The sequence below is a fragment of the Macaca nemestrina genome, chromosome 15, assembly GCF_043159975.1.
Source record: "Macaca nemestrina isolate mMacNem1 chromosome 15, mMacNem.hap1, whole genome shotgun sequence".
Lineage (NCBI taxonomy): Eukaryota > Metazoa > Chordata > Mammalia > Primates > Cercopithecidae > Macaca > Macaca nemestrina.
The window spans coordinates 86,886,135-86,903,829 of NC_092139.1; the positions used below are offsets into that span (position 1 = coordinate 86,886,135).

Here is a 17,695-nt window from a genome sequence, read left to right on the forward strand (position 1 = left end):
ACTGCACTCCAGCCTGGGTGAGAGAGTGAGACTCTGTCTCAAAAAATTTATACTATTTTAAGTTTATAAATCACAATTGAATTACATTTATGTAGTACAATGTGATGTGTGATAAATGTATACTGTTAAAGAGAAAAGCCTTAGACTAAATTTGACAGAGTTTAGTTGAACAGAAAAAAGATTTGTGAACCAGGTGGTGCTGAGAACCAAAAGCGGTTCGCAGATCTCTGCTCCACAAGTGGGCTGGGAATGTTTATAGCCAGAAAACGTAAGTTTCATGCAGAAATAGCCTGTTGGTTACAGCTCTGCAGTTGCCTTGTTTGAACATGTTTTGGCAGCTGGCCGCCTGTGAAGGGCCGAGAGTTCCGCTGCTGTGATTGGCTGAGACTGGGCTACTTATTACAAGGGCATACTCTCAGGTTAGGTTGCAGCCTGTTTTGTTTACTTATGTGAACCCCAAATCCTGAGACAGGTCTCAGTTAATTTAGAAAGTTTATTTGCCAAGAGTGGGGACGCGCACCCATAACAGCCTCCATAGGTCCTGACTTGTGCCCAAGGTGGTCAGAGCACAGTTTGGTTTTGTACATGTTAAGGAGACATGAGACATCAATGAACGTATGTAAGATGAACATTGGTTCGGTCCGGAAAGGCAGGACAGCTCGAAGCGAAGGTGGGACAACACGAGGTGGGGAGGGGGCTTCCAGGTCTTAGATAGATAAGAGACAAATGGCTGCATTCTTCTGAATTTCTGACGAGCCTCTCCAAAGGAGGCAATTAGATACACATTTATCTCAGTGAGCAGAGGGGAGACTTTTCAATAGAATGGGAGGCAGGTTTGCTCAAAGCAGTTCCCAGCTTGACTTTTCCCTTTAGCCTCTTGGGGTCCCAAGATTTATTGTCCTTTCACACCTATTAAGTTAGGTTACAGTGTGCTTTATGGAGGCAGCTTTATTTTATTTTAATTAATTAATTTATTTGTTGGTGATGTTGATTTCTCTTGTTTTAAAATCAACTTTATAGGCTGGGCCTGGTGGCTCATACCTGTAATCCCTGCACTTTGGAAGGCCGAGGTGGGTGGATCACTTGAGGTCAGAAGTTCAAGACCAGCATGGCCAACTTGGCAAAACCCTATCTCTACTAAAATACACAAAGATGGCCGGGCGCGGTGGCTCAAGCCTGTAATCCCAGCAGTTTGGGAGGCCAAGACGGGCGGATCACGAGGTCAGGAGATCAAGACCATCCTGGCTAACACGGTGAAACCCCGTCTCTACTAAAAAAAATACAAGAAACTAGCCGGGCGAGGTGGCGGGCGCCTGTAGTCCCAGCTACTCGGGAGGCTGAGGCAGGAGAATGGCGTAAACCCAGGAGGCGGAGCTTGCAGTGACCTGAGATCCGGCCACTGCACTCCAGCCTGGGCGACAGAGCGAGACTCCGTCTCAAAACAAAAACAAAAAAAACAAAACGAAATTCCAGCTACTCGGGAAGCTGAGGCAGGAGAATCACTTGAATCCAGGAGGCAGAGTTTGCATTGAGCTGAGATTGCACCACTGCACTCCAGCCTGGGTGACAGAGTGAGACTCTATCTCAAAAATAAATAAATAAATAAATAAAATCAACTTTATGGAGAAAAATTTACGTTCAAGAAAATACGCCCATTTTAAGTGTCCAGCTGGATGAATTTTCAGAAATGTGTGCACCCTCATGACCACCTCCACAATCATGATATGGAACATCCCATAACCTGGAAATCCCTGCGGCCCTTTGCTGGCAGTTCCCCCACTCTGCCCCATGCAACCCCCGATCTGAAGTTTTAGACCAAATTTAACTTAATACAATATGGAGTGATTAAGAGAAGCTAATGAACATCCCTGTTACCTCACTTACTTGGCATTCTTTTATGGTTGATACACTTGAAGTTTCCTCTCTTAGGCCGGACACAGTGGCTCACGCCTGTAATCCCAGCACTTTGGGAGGCCAAGGCGGGCAGACCATGAGGTCAGAAGATTGAGACCATTCTGGCTAACACAGTGAAACCCCGCCTCTCCTAAAAATACAAAAAATTAGCCGGGCGTGGTGGCGGGCGCGTGTAGTCCCAGCTACTTGGGAGGCTGAGGCAGGAGAATGGCATGAACCCAGGAAGTGGAGCTTGCAGTGAGCTGAGATCACGCCACTGCATTCCAGCCTGGGTGACAGAGTGAGACTCCGTCTAAAAAAAAAAAAAAAGAAATTTCCTCTCTTAGTTATTTTGAAATATTCATTATTATTGACTATAGTCTCCTGCTTGCAACAGACCTCAAAACTTTTTTCTCCTGCTTGGCTGAAACTTTGTACCTTTTGAAGAGGAGGTCTCCATTCCCTTGTTCTGCCACCTTGCCAGCTTTGGTAACCATCATTCTTCTACTGAATGAATTCAACTTTTTTTTTTTTGAGATGTTGTGTCACTCTGTCACCCAGGCTGGAGTGCAATGGCACAATCTCAGCTCACTGCAACCTCCGTCTCCTGGGTTCAAGTGATTCTCCTGCCTCAGCCTACCAAGTAGCTGGGATTACAGGCACCTGCCTCTATGCCTGGCTAATGTTTGTATTTTTAGTAGAGACAGGGTTTCACCATGTTCACCAGGCTGGTCTCAAACTCCTGACCTCAAATGATCCACCTGCCTCAGTTTCCAAAAGTGCTGGGATTACCAGCATGAGCCAGGGCGCCTGGCCCAAATCAACTTTTAAAAGATTCCACGTGCATGTTGAGATTATGTGATATTTGTCTTTCTGTGGTGTTTGTATTTCACTTGGCAGTATGTCCTCTAGATTTATTTGTGTCTTCCCAATAACAGAGTTTAGTTCTTTTTTTCTTTTTTTTTTTTTTTGAGATGGAGTTTCACTCTTGTTGCCCAGGCTGGAATGCAATGGCATGATCTCTGCTCATCACAACTTCCACCTCCCAGGTTCAAGTGATTCTCCTGCTTCAGCCTCCCAAGTAGCTGGGATTACAGCCATGCGCCACCATACCAGGCTAATTTTGTGTGTGTGTATATATACAAAAATTTTTTTTAATAGAGATGGGGTTTCACCATGTTGGCCAGGCTGGTCTCAAATTGCCAACCTCAGGTGATCTGCCCACCTCAGCCTCCCAAAGTGCTGGGATTACAGGTGTGAGGCGCCACGCCCAGCTGAGTTTTGTTCTTTTTAAGGCTGAATAGTACGTCATTGTACATGTGCACTGCCTTTTCTGTATGCATTCATCTTAGGCTGATTCACTTAGGCAGATTCCACATCTTACCTACTGTAAATGGGGCCGCAGTGAACAAGGGAGTGCAGATATCCGTGAACACACTGATTTCAATTCTCTTGGATATGTTCTCAGAAGTGGGATTGCTGGCTCACAGGATAGTTCTATGTTTAGTGTTTTGAGGAACGTCCATGCCATTTTCCATCGCAGCTGTACTGTACACTGGCAGTGTACTAGGGTTCCCCTTTCTCCACATCCTGGCCAACACTTACCTTCCGTCTTTTTCATAAAACTCGTTCTCATGAGAGGGAGGTGTTATGTCACTGTGGTTTTAATTTGCATTTTCCTAAAGATTTAGGTTGCCACCAGTCAGTTCTGGGCCCCAGAGCTTCTTCAGTACCTGCTGTCTATAGTAAGCGTCTCAAACTTTAACATGCATATGGATCACCTGGGAATCTTGTCAAATGCAACTTCCAGGTAAGTGGGTCTGCAGTGGGGCCTGATATTTTGTCTTTTGAACAAATTCCCAGATAATATTGATGTTACTGGTCCCAGGACCTGCCTTTGAGGTAGCATTTTTTCGTGAACCTGTTGGCTGTTTGCATGTCTACTTTTGAAAAATATGTTTGGTTCCTTTTTTCATTCTTATATTGGCTTATTTGTTATTTTGCTGTTGAGTTGATTGAGTTCCTTATATATTTTGGATATTAGCCCCTTATCTAATGTATGGTTTGCAGATATTTTTTCTCATGATGTGGGTTGTCTCTTTACTTTGTTACTTGTTCCTTTTGCTGTGCAGAAGCTTTTTAGTCTGATGCCATTCTGTTTCTATCTTTGCTTTTATTGCTGTGCTTTTGGGGACATACCCAAAAAATCATTGCCCAGATCAGTGTCATGAAGCTTTTCCTCTGTGCTTTCTTATAGTAGTTTTACAGTTTTCAGCCTAATGTTTAAGTCTTTGATCCATTTTGGGTTGATTTTTAGGCATGGTGCAAGATAAGTGTCTAATTTTATTCTCTGCATATGAATAGTCACTTTTCCCAGCACTATTTATTGAATAGACTGTTCTTTCCCCTTGGTGTATTCTTTGTGCCTTTATCAAAAGTCAATAGACAGTAGGCTGGGCACGGCGGCTCACACCTGTAATTCTGCACTTTGGGAGGCCAAGGCAGGTGGATCACATGAGGTCAGGAGTTCGAGACCAGCCTGGCCAACATGGTGAAACCCTATCTCTAATAAAAATACAAAAAATTAGCCAGGTGTGGTGGTAGGCACCTGTAATCTCAGCTACTCGGCAGGCTGAGGCAGGAGAATCGCATGAACCCAGGAGGCAGAGGTTGTAGTGAGCCGAGATCACTCCACTGCACTCCAGCCTGGGCAGCATTCCTCTTGTTTCTGGAGTATATATTCTTGAGGGTATTCCCATCTGTGGATAGTTGCCAGTTAGATTTCTGTGGTGGGGAAGTGGAGCTAGAGTATTCTTTTCCTCTTCCTTTTTTGAGACAGCTCTCACTGTGTCACCCAGACTGCAGTGCAGTGGCATTAACATGGCTTCGCTACAGCCTTGATCTCTTGAGCTCAAGTGATCCTCCCACCTCAGTCTCCTGAGGAGCTAGGGCTACAGGCATGCATCACCATGCTCGGCTAATTTTTAATTTTTTTTTGTAGAGATGGGGTCTTGCTATGTTGCCTAGGTTGGTCTCGAACACCTGGACACAAACAGTCCTCCTGCCTTGGCCTCCCAAAGTGCTGGGATTACAAGAGTGAGCAACTGCACCTAGCCTGTTTCTTCTGTTTAGTATTTTTGTTTGCTTTGTTTCATAAGCTGGTATTTTGACTACAATTTTAATATTTTTAGCAATTTTTTGGATATGCAGAAATTTAATTCTTACTAATCAAATATGTTTTTGTATTTTGTGTGGTTTTTAGATTTCCTTTTTTAGGAGTGTTTCCAACTATAAACTGCCAAATAGAAATACATACACACAGGCTCTGAATAGGCAACTAATTGAAATAGAAAAAAATTGATTAATTAAAACATCTATGGGATTTTTCACCAGCCAAATTAGCATTTTTATTTACAAAAATCTTTTAGTGTCATTTAGCCTACATAGGATATTAGTGGTGGGAATTTTTAAAAACAACCTTAATATCCATATAATAGGGAATAGTTAAAGAAATCAGAACTTATCTACAATGCGCATTACTACACAGAAATTCAAATGATACATTTGATCTACGTTAGTTGGAATTAGTGATGTCCACATACTGTAATGGGAGAAAGTAAATTACTAAATAATGTAAGATTTGAGCACATTCTTTAAACAAAACAAATCAATAAAGCCCTAAAAGGACATGCTATTGAAAGCAAGTCACAAAATCCAGAAATGGTAGGGAAAATAATCAACAATTTGATTATCTAAAAATGAAAGTTTCTTTAAAACAAAGATAATATAAACAAAATAAAAGTTATGACACAGATCTTAAGAAACAAACTTGCTAATTATATGGAATAAATGTGCAGAATATATAAAGAATATCATTAAATGAATTAGAAAACTAGTAAAACATATCATTATGAAATTATCAGCAAGTTAATATAAATGGCCAGTAAACATATGCAAAAAATGCACAATCTCTCTAATAAGTGGAGAAATCCAAATTAAAAGTGGAAATATTTCTTAATCATAAAATTGGCCAAGATTAGCATTGGTCATTTCCTCTGTAATTAAGGGTGTGTGGAAATAGGAACTCTCATGTACTGATAGTGAGAATATAAGATCATTAAATTTTTTTGAAACACGATTTTTAATTTTTTATCAAAATATGGCCAGGCGCAGTATCTCACACCTGTAATCCCAGCACTTTGAGAGGCCAATGCAGGCAGATCACAAGGTCAGGATATCAAGGCCATCCTGGCTAACATGGTGAAACCCTGTGTTATTTGTAAAAATACAAAAACAAAATTAGCTGGGCATGGTGGCAGGCGCCCGTAGTCCCAGCTACTTGGGAGGCTAAGGCAGGAGAATGGTGTGAACCTGGGAAGCCGAGCTTGCAGTGAGCCAAGATCATGCCACTGCACTCCAGCCTGGGCAACAGAGCGAGACTCCGTCTCAAAAAATAATAATAATAATAACTAAAGATTTATACTTTGCCTCAGTATTTTATTTTTAGAAATCAACCATGAAAGAAAAATCCCACTTAATTAAGTTACCAAAAAGATGAATATACAGGTATGCCCAGGATAGTATAGGTAATTGTAATAAATAACTGAATCCAACATAAGAATTCCATAGTGAAAAAGTGACCAAATTATGGTAAAATACCCTGTTGAATAATGATGCAACTATAAATAAGAATGAGAGAGACCTACATGTACTGATAAGCAATGATCACCAAATTCTACTTTATATGGAAAAGCCAGTCAGGGAACAACACACAAAGCAGGATTACATTATGTAAAAACATGGGCAAGTCTATCTGTGTGTAAGTGGATGTGGATGACTGAGTGGGCGGGGTGCTGGCAGTGATACATTTCATTCTACAGATCTGAGCAGTATTTGAATTTTTATAACAATAGCATGTGTGTTTCTTACATGATTTACTAGAAACAATTTCATTTCTCGAGTCGTAAAAAGGTGTATTTTAAACTGTATAAAGGTACATGGAGATTGTCATTCAGAATAACAAAATGAAACAGCAATATAAAGACACAAATAGATATTATTATAGTACAATATTAAATACTACAATATTCAAGATGATATTAAAATTATATATATCTACATCTATATGCATGTAAGGATGTCAATAAATGATACTGTCTAAAATTCAATTGTGGTAATTTTTGCAGACCTCTGGGAATATATTAGAAACCATTGAATTTTGTGTACCCTGTGTGGGGGTGAAATTTATGGTATTTGAATTATATCTCAAAGTTCTGTTAAAAAATGAATGGCTTGATATTCTAGTGCTAAGGGATGGTTGGTTTTATTTAAAACACAGTTTCCAGTAGATTCCCTTAAAAACATTACAGCAGGGATTTCCAGATCACACCCACTCCCACCTTTTTAGAATTTTTGACTATTTTCCAAGTTTTGAATTCAATGAGGTGCAGGTGGAAGAAAGCATTTACAAAGTCAGTGGGTTACAGGAGAGCTGGTGTGGGGTGAGGCAGAGTGGGGAGAGAGGCTCCTTTCAAATGGAAGCCTCTGGAACCTGCAGAAAGCAAGTGTAAGGTGGGGCAATCTTCTGGAGAGCTACCAGAGAAAGGCTTTAGACCCAACAGTCCTGTTCACAAACACAGACAGGGGGATCTCAGTGTTTCCTTAAATCCACTCTTTCTATATTGACACAAGGACATAATTAAAAGGGGGTAATTCTGATTTAGTTTATTTCATTAAATTATCAACAAACAACTTTTGAAACAAAAACTATAGAAGTGGAACTCAATGAAATTACTAGGTTTAATCATCTGTATCTGTGACTCAGATACAGATCAGGCAAACAAGCTGTGGATGAACTCCCCAGCCATGGATGATGCCCCCAGACATGGATGAAGCCCCCAAATATGGATTAAGTCCCAGCCACGGATGATGACCCAGTTGTGGATGAAGTCCCAGCCGTGGAGGAAGCCCCCAACTGTAAATGATGCTTCAGTTGTGGATGCAGCCCCTAGCTGTGGATGAGGCTGCCAGCTCTGAATTAAGTCCCCAGCCATGGATGAAGTCCCCAGCTATGGATGAAGTCCCAGCTATGGATGAATTCCCAGCTGTGGATGCAGCCCCCAGCTGTGGATGAAGCTGCCAGCTGTGAATGAAGTCCGCAGTTGTGGATGAAGTCCCCAGTCATGGATGATCTTAAGACCAAACAAAAAAAATATTAAGTATAAAAAGAAAAATTGTCTGCCAATCTTATTCAAGAGCACTGGCATAAACTCCCCAGAGGAGGAGAAGGCAATGACCACGCCTCCAATAGGAAGAATCAATACAAACAAAACAGTGTGCAGCCCGAAACAGCAAATCCTGACGTGCTCAACCTTATAGCCAATATTTTAAAATATCTGGAACACACAGGGCCATGGGAGTGGCTGTTGGAGAAATTTTCATGAAGGAAGAAAGATTACAACTAAGTTTTAAAATACTAGTGGTGTTTGTTTGTTTTGTCTTGGAGAGGAGGTAAAAGTGGGAGTGAAAATAGGGAGTTTGGTGTAAGGTGGGAAAAGCAAAGGAACCCCGCATGGATGGGCTGAAGGGTGTGATGGGAGAACAGTGAGAAGTATGTTTGGGAAAGCAACTGGAACTAGCAGCTAAGCTTAATCACAATCTATCAAAAGGGATTTGTTGAAGAATTAACATGTGACTAGGAAGAGGAAGGTTATGGGATTGTTAGCTCGACAGTGAACACTCAGTTCCACTAACAAATGATGCCCGTGTGGACAGAGAGAAGGAGGGGCAGGCAGATGAATGTGAGGGTTTTATGTGAAACGGGTCCACTTGGTTGTTGACAAGATAGTGTTTTAAAGTTCCATTTTGCCATACTTCAAATAGCTTTTCATTGGCTAAATTTAGCCACATACAAAATCACTAAGGCAGACACCCAGAATTCCCGCATGAAAATCAAATGTAAACCAGCTGTGACCTACTTCAATGTGATCATCGGAAGTCAGAAGTGGAGCTCTTTTTTGATGTTTAAAGCCTGCATAATATTCACTGTATTATTATTCAGTGTATTACTATTTCCTTCATGATAGAAATTTGGTTTGTCCCAACTTTCTATTCTATCAAAACACTGCTTCATAGAAAATCCCCATGCACATATTTCTAATAGTGGAAATCATTTACATAAAAGACTCTAGACATGGGATGAAATTCCCAGGTTACTGGAATTTTAAAATAGATGGGTGCTCCCAAATTGCCCTCTTTCAAATTCTATGAATTCATAAGCTTCCAAGTGTTATGGGTTGCCCATTTTGAGAAATCTGTGCTAAAAGGACCCCAACAATGCTGATGACAATGGTAGGCCGGAAAGACAACGAAATGATTTGGATCTTAGACAAATCACTGTCGGTGTCTCCACTGGCCCAGCTCTTGCATTAATTCCTGTAGTATCTTTTTCCTTTTACCAGATAAAATAGCTCCTTGACATCACATTGTGACAGTCCCCATGGTTTGCCACAGTTACTGTGGGACTGAACAAAGGAGGATGAATGAAGAAATGAAAACCAAGGAAAAAAGAAACTGTTTAAAGAAGGGGCCAGGGAAGAAGAAGAGGGCTCCCAGCTTCCAGTGGGCAAGGGTGGCCGCCCTAAGCTTCTACAGCCCTTCGTATTTATTGAGTAGAAAGAGCAGAGAGCAGGAGGTAATGATTGGTCAGCTTCTCAATTGATCACAGGTTCACATTATTGCTAACAGGCTTCAGATGTGCCTAATCTCAAGAAATGCTGCGCCTGGGGTGTGACTGCCCTCAGCATTCCCTCTGGGTGGCAGACACAGTTTGTCATTTTGCCAACATTCTGCATTCATGAGAACAGTTTGCTGTTTACTCATATAGCCTCCAGTGGCACACTGAGTTGATCACGACCCTCACTCTTTCAGCCTACAACATCACATCAATCCATGCTATGCTTAATGAGTACTGGTTAGTAAAATGCCTATGACTAGTAATCTTCATCTATGCAATTAAATATTAATTCATAAAACACTTCAAATGTAAGCAATTTATTAGTGAATGAAAAGTACATAATACATCAATTAGAAAAAATAACTCTATTAAAAAGACATTATTTGTGTGATAAAAGAGATTGCCAATTTTGCATTTTTCTATAAGGTTAAAGAAAACTAAGTCAGCTTATGCAAGTGAATTTTAAAAGCCTTTAGGCCAGGCATGGTGGCTCATGCCTATAATCCCAGTACTTTGGGAGGCCAAGGCAAGTAGATCACCTGAGGTCAGGAGTTCGAGACCAGCCTGACCAACATGGTGAAGCCTCATTTCTACTAAAAATACAAAAAATTAGCCAGGCATAGTAGCAAGCACCTATAATCCCAGCTACATGGGAGGTTGAAGCAGGAGAATCACTTGAACCCAGGAGGCAAAGGTTGCAGTGAGCCACGATCATGCCGCTGCACTCCAGCTTGGTCAACAAGAGCAAAACTCCGTCTCAAAAATAAACAAATAAATGAATAAATAAATAAATAAATAAAATAAGAGCCTTTAACCCAGAATGCTGAGTAAATTGGCCAAAAATGCTAACCTATGCATTTCAATATTATAGGATTCACATAGGTAGAAATAACCAGATGAAATCCTTCTGGTATTTCACCTTCCCAACCCACACGAGCCAGTGTTTTTTTCTGTGAATAACAAAAACAGCAGAATTTACTTGCCTGTCCATAAGAGGTTACCACTTCTGCGTGTTGCCCTGAAACAGGTGGTGGCTGGGTGAGAAGGGGGACAACACTAGGGCAGGAGATGGGGGCTCCAGTATCATGGGTGAGCTTCCTAAACCTCTGCAACTTTCAGCCCCTAAATGGGATGAGCCATGGGAAGTTTTAGCACAATGCCCAGAACAAAGTAAAGATTTGACACATGGCGCCTCTCTCCACATTGTTCTGTCATCAGTCACTGAGTCCTGCACCTCCCAGCCCACTGGGGTCTGGCTGTTTCCATCACATGGAGAATGACCCAGAGACTGGCCTCCAGCCACCCTCCTGGCCTTGCTGCTTCTCACTCTGCCACTGGCTCCTCACAGACCAGCCCGGGTGTCCTTAGACATACCACACACTTGACTGTGGGAGTCATGCAGCCCTCACTGCTCCTTCCCCAGGCAGCCACAGGGCTTTCCTCCTCAGGAGGGCTCTGCGAGCACTTGGATGAAGGACCTCTCATCCCTCATATCCCCTTAATTTTTGTCACAGTTCTCCTTCCTTCCACTCAGTGCAGCACCCACTGATTGATCCTCCATCTTCCGCAAAAGACAAGAACAGCATGAGCAGTAGAGAGTAGATATCCAATGGCAGAAAAAATAATCAACAATTTCTCATTTCCATTTATCATCAATTAAGAAAATGTATCCTGAAGGTCATGTACCTCCTATGGGACTGCTGCATCCTCAGCCTCCTGAATTTCAGCCCAGCACCTTCCTCCCCAGCACAGGAACAGGTCAGCCCTTACCAGCATCCCTCTCTTATTGCCTTTGTGCAGAGCCAGGACCAGGGCCAGGTGAGGCCTTGGGATTGTCCCTCCCCAGCAATCTGTGAAACAATCCTTTATGTCACCAACAAAGCACAGCCTTATAAACTGGTGGTCAGGCTAGCAAGACAAACAAAGAAGAAAAGAGAGAAGAATCAAATAGATGCAATAAAAAATGATAAACGGGATATCACCACCGACCCCACAGAAATACAAACTACCATCAGAGAATACTATAAACACCTCTATGCAAATAAACTAGAAAACCTAGAAGAAATGGATAAATTCCTGGACACATACACTCTCCCAAGACTAAACCAGGAAGAAGTTGAATCCCTGAATAGACCAATAGCAGGCTCTGAAATTGAGGCAATAATTAATAGTCTACCAACAAAAAAAAGGCCAGGACCAGATGGATTCACAGCTGAATTCTACCAGAGGTACAAGGAAGAGCTGGTACCATTTCTTCTGAAACTATTCCAATCAATAGAAAAAGAGGGAATCCTTCCTAACTCATTTTATGAGGCCATCATCATCCTGAAACCAAAGCCTGGCAGAGACACAATAAAAAAAGAGAATTTTAGACCAGTATCCCTGATGAACATCGATGCAAAAATCCTCAATAAAATACTGGCAAACCGAATCCAGCAGCACATCAAAAACTTATCCACTGTGATCAAGTGGGCTTCATCCCTGGGATGCAAGACTGGTTCAACATACACAAATCAATAAACGTAATCCAGCATATAAACAGAACCAAAGACAAAAACCACATGATTATCTCAATGGATGCAGAAAAGGCCTTTGACAAAATTCAACAGCCCTTCATGCTAAAAACTCTCAATAAATTCAGTATTGATGGAACGTATCTCAAAATAAGAGCTATTTATGACAAACCCACAGCTAATATCATACTGAATGGGCAAAAACTGGAAGCATTCCCTTTGAAAACTGGCACAAGACAGGGATGCCCTCTCTCACCAGTCCTATTCAACATAGTGTTGGAAGCTCTGGCCAGGGCAATCAGGTAAGAGAAAGAAATAAAGGGCATTCAGTTAGGAAAATAAGAAGTCAAACTGTCCCTGTTTCTATATAACATGATTGTATATTTAGAAAACTTCATCGTCTCAGCCCAAAATCTCCTTAAGCTGATAAGCAACTTCGGCAAAGTCTCAGGATACAAAATCAATGTGCAAAAATCACAAGCATTCTTATACACCAGTAACAGACAATCAGAGAGCCAAATCATGAATGAACTCCCATTCACAATTGCTTCAAAGAGAATAAAATACCTAGGAATCCAACTTACAAGGGATGTGAAGGACCTCTTCAAGGAGAACTACAAACCATTGCTCAATGAAACAAAAGATGACACAAACAAATGGAAGAACATTCCATGCTCATGGATAGGAAGAATCAATATCATGAAAATGGCCATACTGCCCAAGGTAATTTATAGATTCAATGCCATCCCCATTAAGCTACCAATGACTTTCTTCATAGAATTGGAAAAAACTACTTTAAAGTTCATATGGAACCAAAAAAGAGCCCACGTTGCCAAGACAATCCTAAGTCAAAAGAACAAAGCTGGAGGCATCACGCTACCTGACTTCAAACTATACTATAAGGCTACAGTAACCAAAACAGCATGGTACTGGTAACAAAACAGAGATATAGACCAATGGAACAGAACAGAGCCCTCAGAAATAATACCTCACATCTACAACCATCTGACCTTTGACAAACCTGACAAAAACAAGAAATGGGGAAAGGATTCCCTATTTAATAAACGGTGCTGGGAAAACTGGCTAGCCATAAGTAGGAAGCTGAAACTTGATCCCTTCCTTACTCCTTATACAAAAATTAATTCAATATGGATTAGAGACTTAAATGTTAGACCTAAAACCATAAAAACCCTAGAAGAAAACCTAGGCAATACCATTCAGGACATAGGCATGGGCAAGGACTTCATGTCTAAAACACCAAAAGCAATGGCAACAAAAGCCAAAATTGACAAATGGGATCTAATTAAACTAAAGAGCTTCTGCACAGCAAAAGAAACTACCATCAGAGTGAATCGGCAACCTACAGAATGGGAGAAAATTTTTGCAATCTACTCATCTGACAAAGCGCTATTTTCCAGCACCTACAAAGAACACAAACAAATTTACAAGAAAAAAACAAACAACCCCATCAAAAAGTGGGCAAAGGATATGAACAGACACTTCTCAAAAGAAGATATTTATGCAGACAACAGACACATGAAAAAATGCTCATCATCACTCGCCATCAGAGAAATGCAAATCAAAACCACAATGAGATACCATCTCACACCAGTTAGAATGGCAATCATTAAAAAGTCAAGAAACAACAGGTGCTGGAGAGGATGTGGAGAAATAGGAATACTTTTACACTATTGGTGGAACTGTAAACTAGTTCAACCATTGTGGAAAACTGTGGCAATTCCTCAAGGATCTAGAACTAGAAATACCAGTTGACCCAGTCATCCCATTACTGGGTATATATCCAAAGGATTATAAATCATGCTGCTATAAAGACACATGCACACGTATGTTTATTGCAGCACTATTCACAATAGCAAAGACTTGGAATCAACCCAAATGTCCATCAATGACAGACTGGATTAGGAAAATGTGGCACATATACACCATGGAATCCTATGCAGCCATAAAAAAAGGATGAGATCGTGTCCTTTGTAGGGACATGGATGCAGCTGGAAACCATCATTCTCAGCAAAGTATTGCAAGAACAGAAAACCAAATATCGCATGTTCTCACTCATAGGTGGGAACTGAACAATGAGATCACTTGGACACAGGAAGGGGAACATCACACACCGGGGCCTATTGTGGGGTGGGGGGAGGGAGGAGGGATAGCATTAGGAGATATACCTAATGTAAATGACAAGTTAATGGGTGCAGCACACCAACATGGCACGTGTATACATATGTAACAAACCTGCACATTGTGCACATGTACCCTAGATCATAAAGTATAATAATAAAAAAAAATGGGTGGTCAGTCCCTCCCAACACCTCCGTCACTGTAAAGCTGGCAGCACCCCTCCAAGGTTGGCCTTCCCAGGCACTGCACCTCTAGGTGATGGAGCATATCCTTACCCTGAGGTCTGGGTGCCCAGTCTATCCTGTCCAATGAGAGAGCTGTGGAGAAGGGGGGATTCCAGGTTAAGGGGAGAATAGTGGGGCTCCTTCTTTTATGTTGCCCTGTTGCAAAGGCTGTTAAAGAAACACAAAGTGCTAAGCAGTGAAGATAGAACATGTTTTCATTATTTAAACCAATATATTCCACAGAAGGAATAATAAGAAATGCTACATCCAAGCTAACTGGATCCATCAGCATATCAAAAAGATAATCCACCACGATCAAGTGGGTTTCATACCAGGGATGCAAGGATGGTTTAACATATGCAAGTCAATAAATGTGATGTATCACATAAATAAAATTAAAAACAAAAATCATATGATAATCTGAATAGATGCAGAAAAAGCATTGACAAAATCCAGCATTTCTTTATGATTAAAACCCTTCAGCAAAATCAGCATAGAAGGGACATACCTTAAGGTAATAAAAGCCATCTATGACAAACCCACAGCCAACATTATCCTGAATGGGGAAAAGTTGAAACCATCCCCCCTGAGGACTGGAACAAGACAAAGATGCCACGTTCACCACTTCTACTCAACACAGTGCTGTTCACTACAGCATTGGTTATAAGAGCAAGACTGGAAACAGAACAAATGGATACCCAGAGGGGGGTGCTTAAGTAATTTTGGGAATACTTAAGCAGTACTTTATAGCTCTGAAAGTACTGCTTAAGGTACTTAGGGTGCAGTACTTTATAGCTCTGAAACAATACAATGGATTTACATTTGAAAAGTGGAATGATAACTAAGGTGCATTGCCCAGTGATATATGCAGAGGTGCAGAGGACTTTGTATAAGCACAATCACGCATCAGCATGCATGCCAGGTGCATGTTTCTATTTGCACATAGGTTGTAGGGATGACATGCAAACAAAAATGTTGACTTGGTGTTTGGAAGCTCAGAGTGGAAGGGAAACTTCCTTGCTAACCTTTTATGATATTTAGAGTTATTTGTAACCTTGAATATGTAATATATTTAGAAATCTTGGTTAATAAGAAAAGCCTCTGTTCCTGGCCTCCTGCTGGCACATGTCAGGTGGACATGGGGTGGTCATGCTAATGTGTGCAAACTGAGAAAAATCTAAGAATGGGACTCTGCTTTTTTCATCATGCAAATAATTATTAATAGAAAGAGTATGAGGGTTATCGCTCATTGATATACCATGCATAGTCTACTAGATAATAATAAATTTCTGACATTTGAACTATATTTACACATGGACATTGAAATATATGGATGAAATATTGTGGCTTATATAGGCAATGGCTTTATTGGCATTTTACAAACTGATCATCATTCCTCATGGCATGGGTCCATGTGATATTAAGTAGCTTGTTATGCTTGGGAAAGGCAGTGATGACCACAAGAATGACTTCAACTACTAAAGTACAATGGAGATTTCAATACTGTTTTGTTTGATATTCAAATATTTCATTGTGCTCCCAGGTTTTTTCTCACCCTAGCTCTGACCCATATCATGTGGGTCCCATTAATACAGACACCTCCAAATGCACCACTCTTCCATTATATGCAGTCAATTGCTGGTTATCTTGGGCCTACAACGGGGGGAGGGCAGGGGCTTCTTGCCACCTCCTGATCTACAATAAGAGTCAATGAGCAGTTAAGGGGATACTGAAAACCATTTATCCTGCTGGATTGAGAAAAATATGGTTTCTTTCAATAGGGTAGTAAAATGCACCTTTTCCAACCTAATTATATGACTCAAGGCCCATCTCAATTCCAGATGCAGATTCTCACAAAGGTGTGTAATTCCTGATTCTCACCAAGGTGTGTAACGTCATCCATGGCCCAGCGCAGAGGAACACAGGTGTTGCCATCAGACTGCCAGGGTCCGATCCCGCCTCCTCACTCACCCTGGGAGATCCTTTTAAGCCAGGAGTCAACAGCGAGGATGGAAACATGACTGCTTTTTAAAGTCCTAAAAGTTCAGAGGACGACCATCAATTTCTCCTGCACCCCTGGGCACACACCAAGAGAACTTTGTCTCCAGGTTCAAGTAAGTGCCTGTGAGGGAGTTGTGTCCTCAGATTCTGTTCGCCACAGGTGCCACTGGATGCAACCCCAAACCTCTTCTGCACAATCCCAAGCAGTGCTGACCAGTCCAACCCAAAGGCTGTGATGTTTGGCAGAGGCAGAAGAGAAAAGGCCAGGTGTTTTGGGAAAGATCACCTTTAAATCACACAGCACCCTCCCAGCCCACAGAGACAGTTCTTACATTATGGCAAGAAACTTGGAAAAGACCAAATCCAATTTGACACATATTTCCTTTTTCTTTTTTATTTCATGCCCTCAACCTCCCAAGCAGATGGATACACTGAAGGCCCCTGGGAACTCTCTCCCATTGGATCTTACATGGAAAGTAGTTACCTATCCTACAAATCCTCATCATTGGATATGCTCTCCAAAAACAGATCTTTAAAACACAAACATCAGGATAAGTCATTAGAGAGAGGCCCACCCACTCCTCTGACCCCAGCTGAAGCTCTGGTGCTTCACACAGGATCCCCTGGTGTTTCCTCTGGGCTCACAGATATCCCTCCAGCCTCTCTGAACATTGTTTTATACTTGCAAAATCATTTGCTCTCATCAGAGCAATGATTTGGGAATCCTCCTTCCCAAAAGGAGCCCAGAATCAGGTTTCTGTACCCTAGAGACAGGATTTTTCCCTCAGGAAATGAGTTATTTCAGGGTACGTACCATTCTCCAGTACAAATGGATCCTGCAATTATAGAAAAGAAAACATTAGGAGGGTGAAATGATGCCATGCATGTCACACAGATCTGATATTCTCTCAACAACTGGAGAAAATAAGAAGGGGTATAGTGACTGAGTCAGAGGTCGGAGTCCCCCAAAACTAACATGGAGGACACCTATGGAAAAGAAAAGAGCTTTTCCCACAGAATTTACCTTTAAAGTATATTTAGATTGGCAGTTTCACAACCTTAATCCACGGGGGAAAACTGCTGTGGAGGGAAACACCTCTGCATTGCAGTGGATCGTGGACGCTGCCATCTACCACGCCCCAGTGTGCCCGGCATGGGTTGGTGAGAGGCTGCCAATCAATAGCACCACA

At 41.5% G+C, this 17,695-nt stretch overlaps 1 long non-coding RNA gene across 1 annotated transcript in view; it reads left to right on the top strand.

Moving 5' to 3' along the window:
• LOC105480698 (uncharacterized) overlaps positions 1–17,695 on the top strand; it is a 33,980-nt gene that overhangs the window by 14,506 nt on the left and 1,779 nt on the right. The window contains exon 3 of the long non-coding RNA XR_011613892.1: positions 16,346–16,618. This is a non-coding gene — a long non-coding RNA (uncharacterized lncRNA). The remainder of the gene's footprint in view (positions 1–16,345; positions 16,619–17,695) is intronic.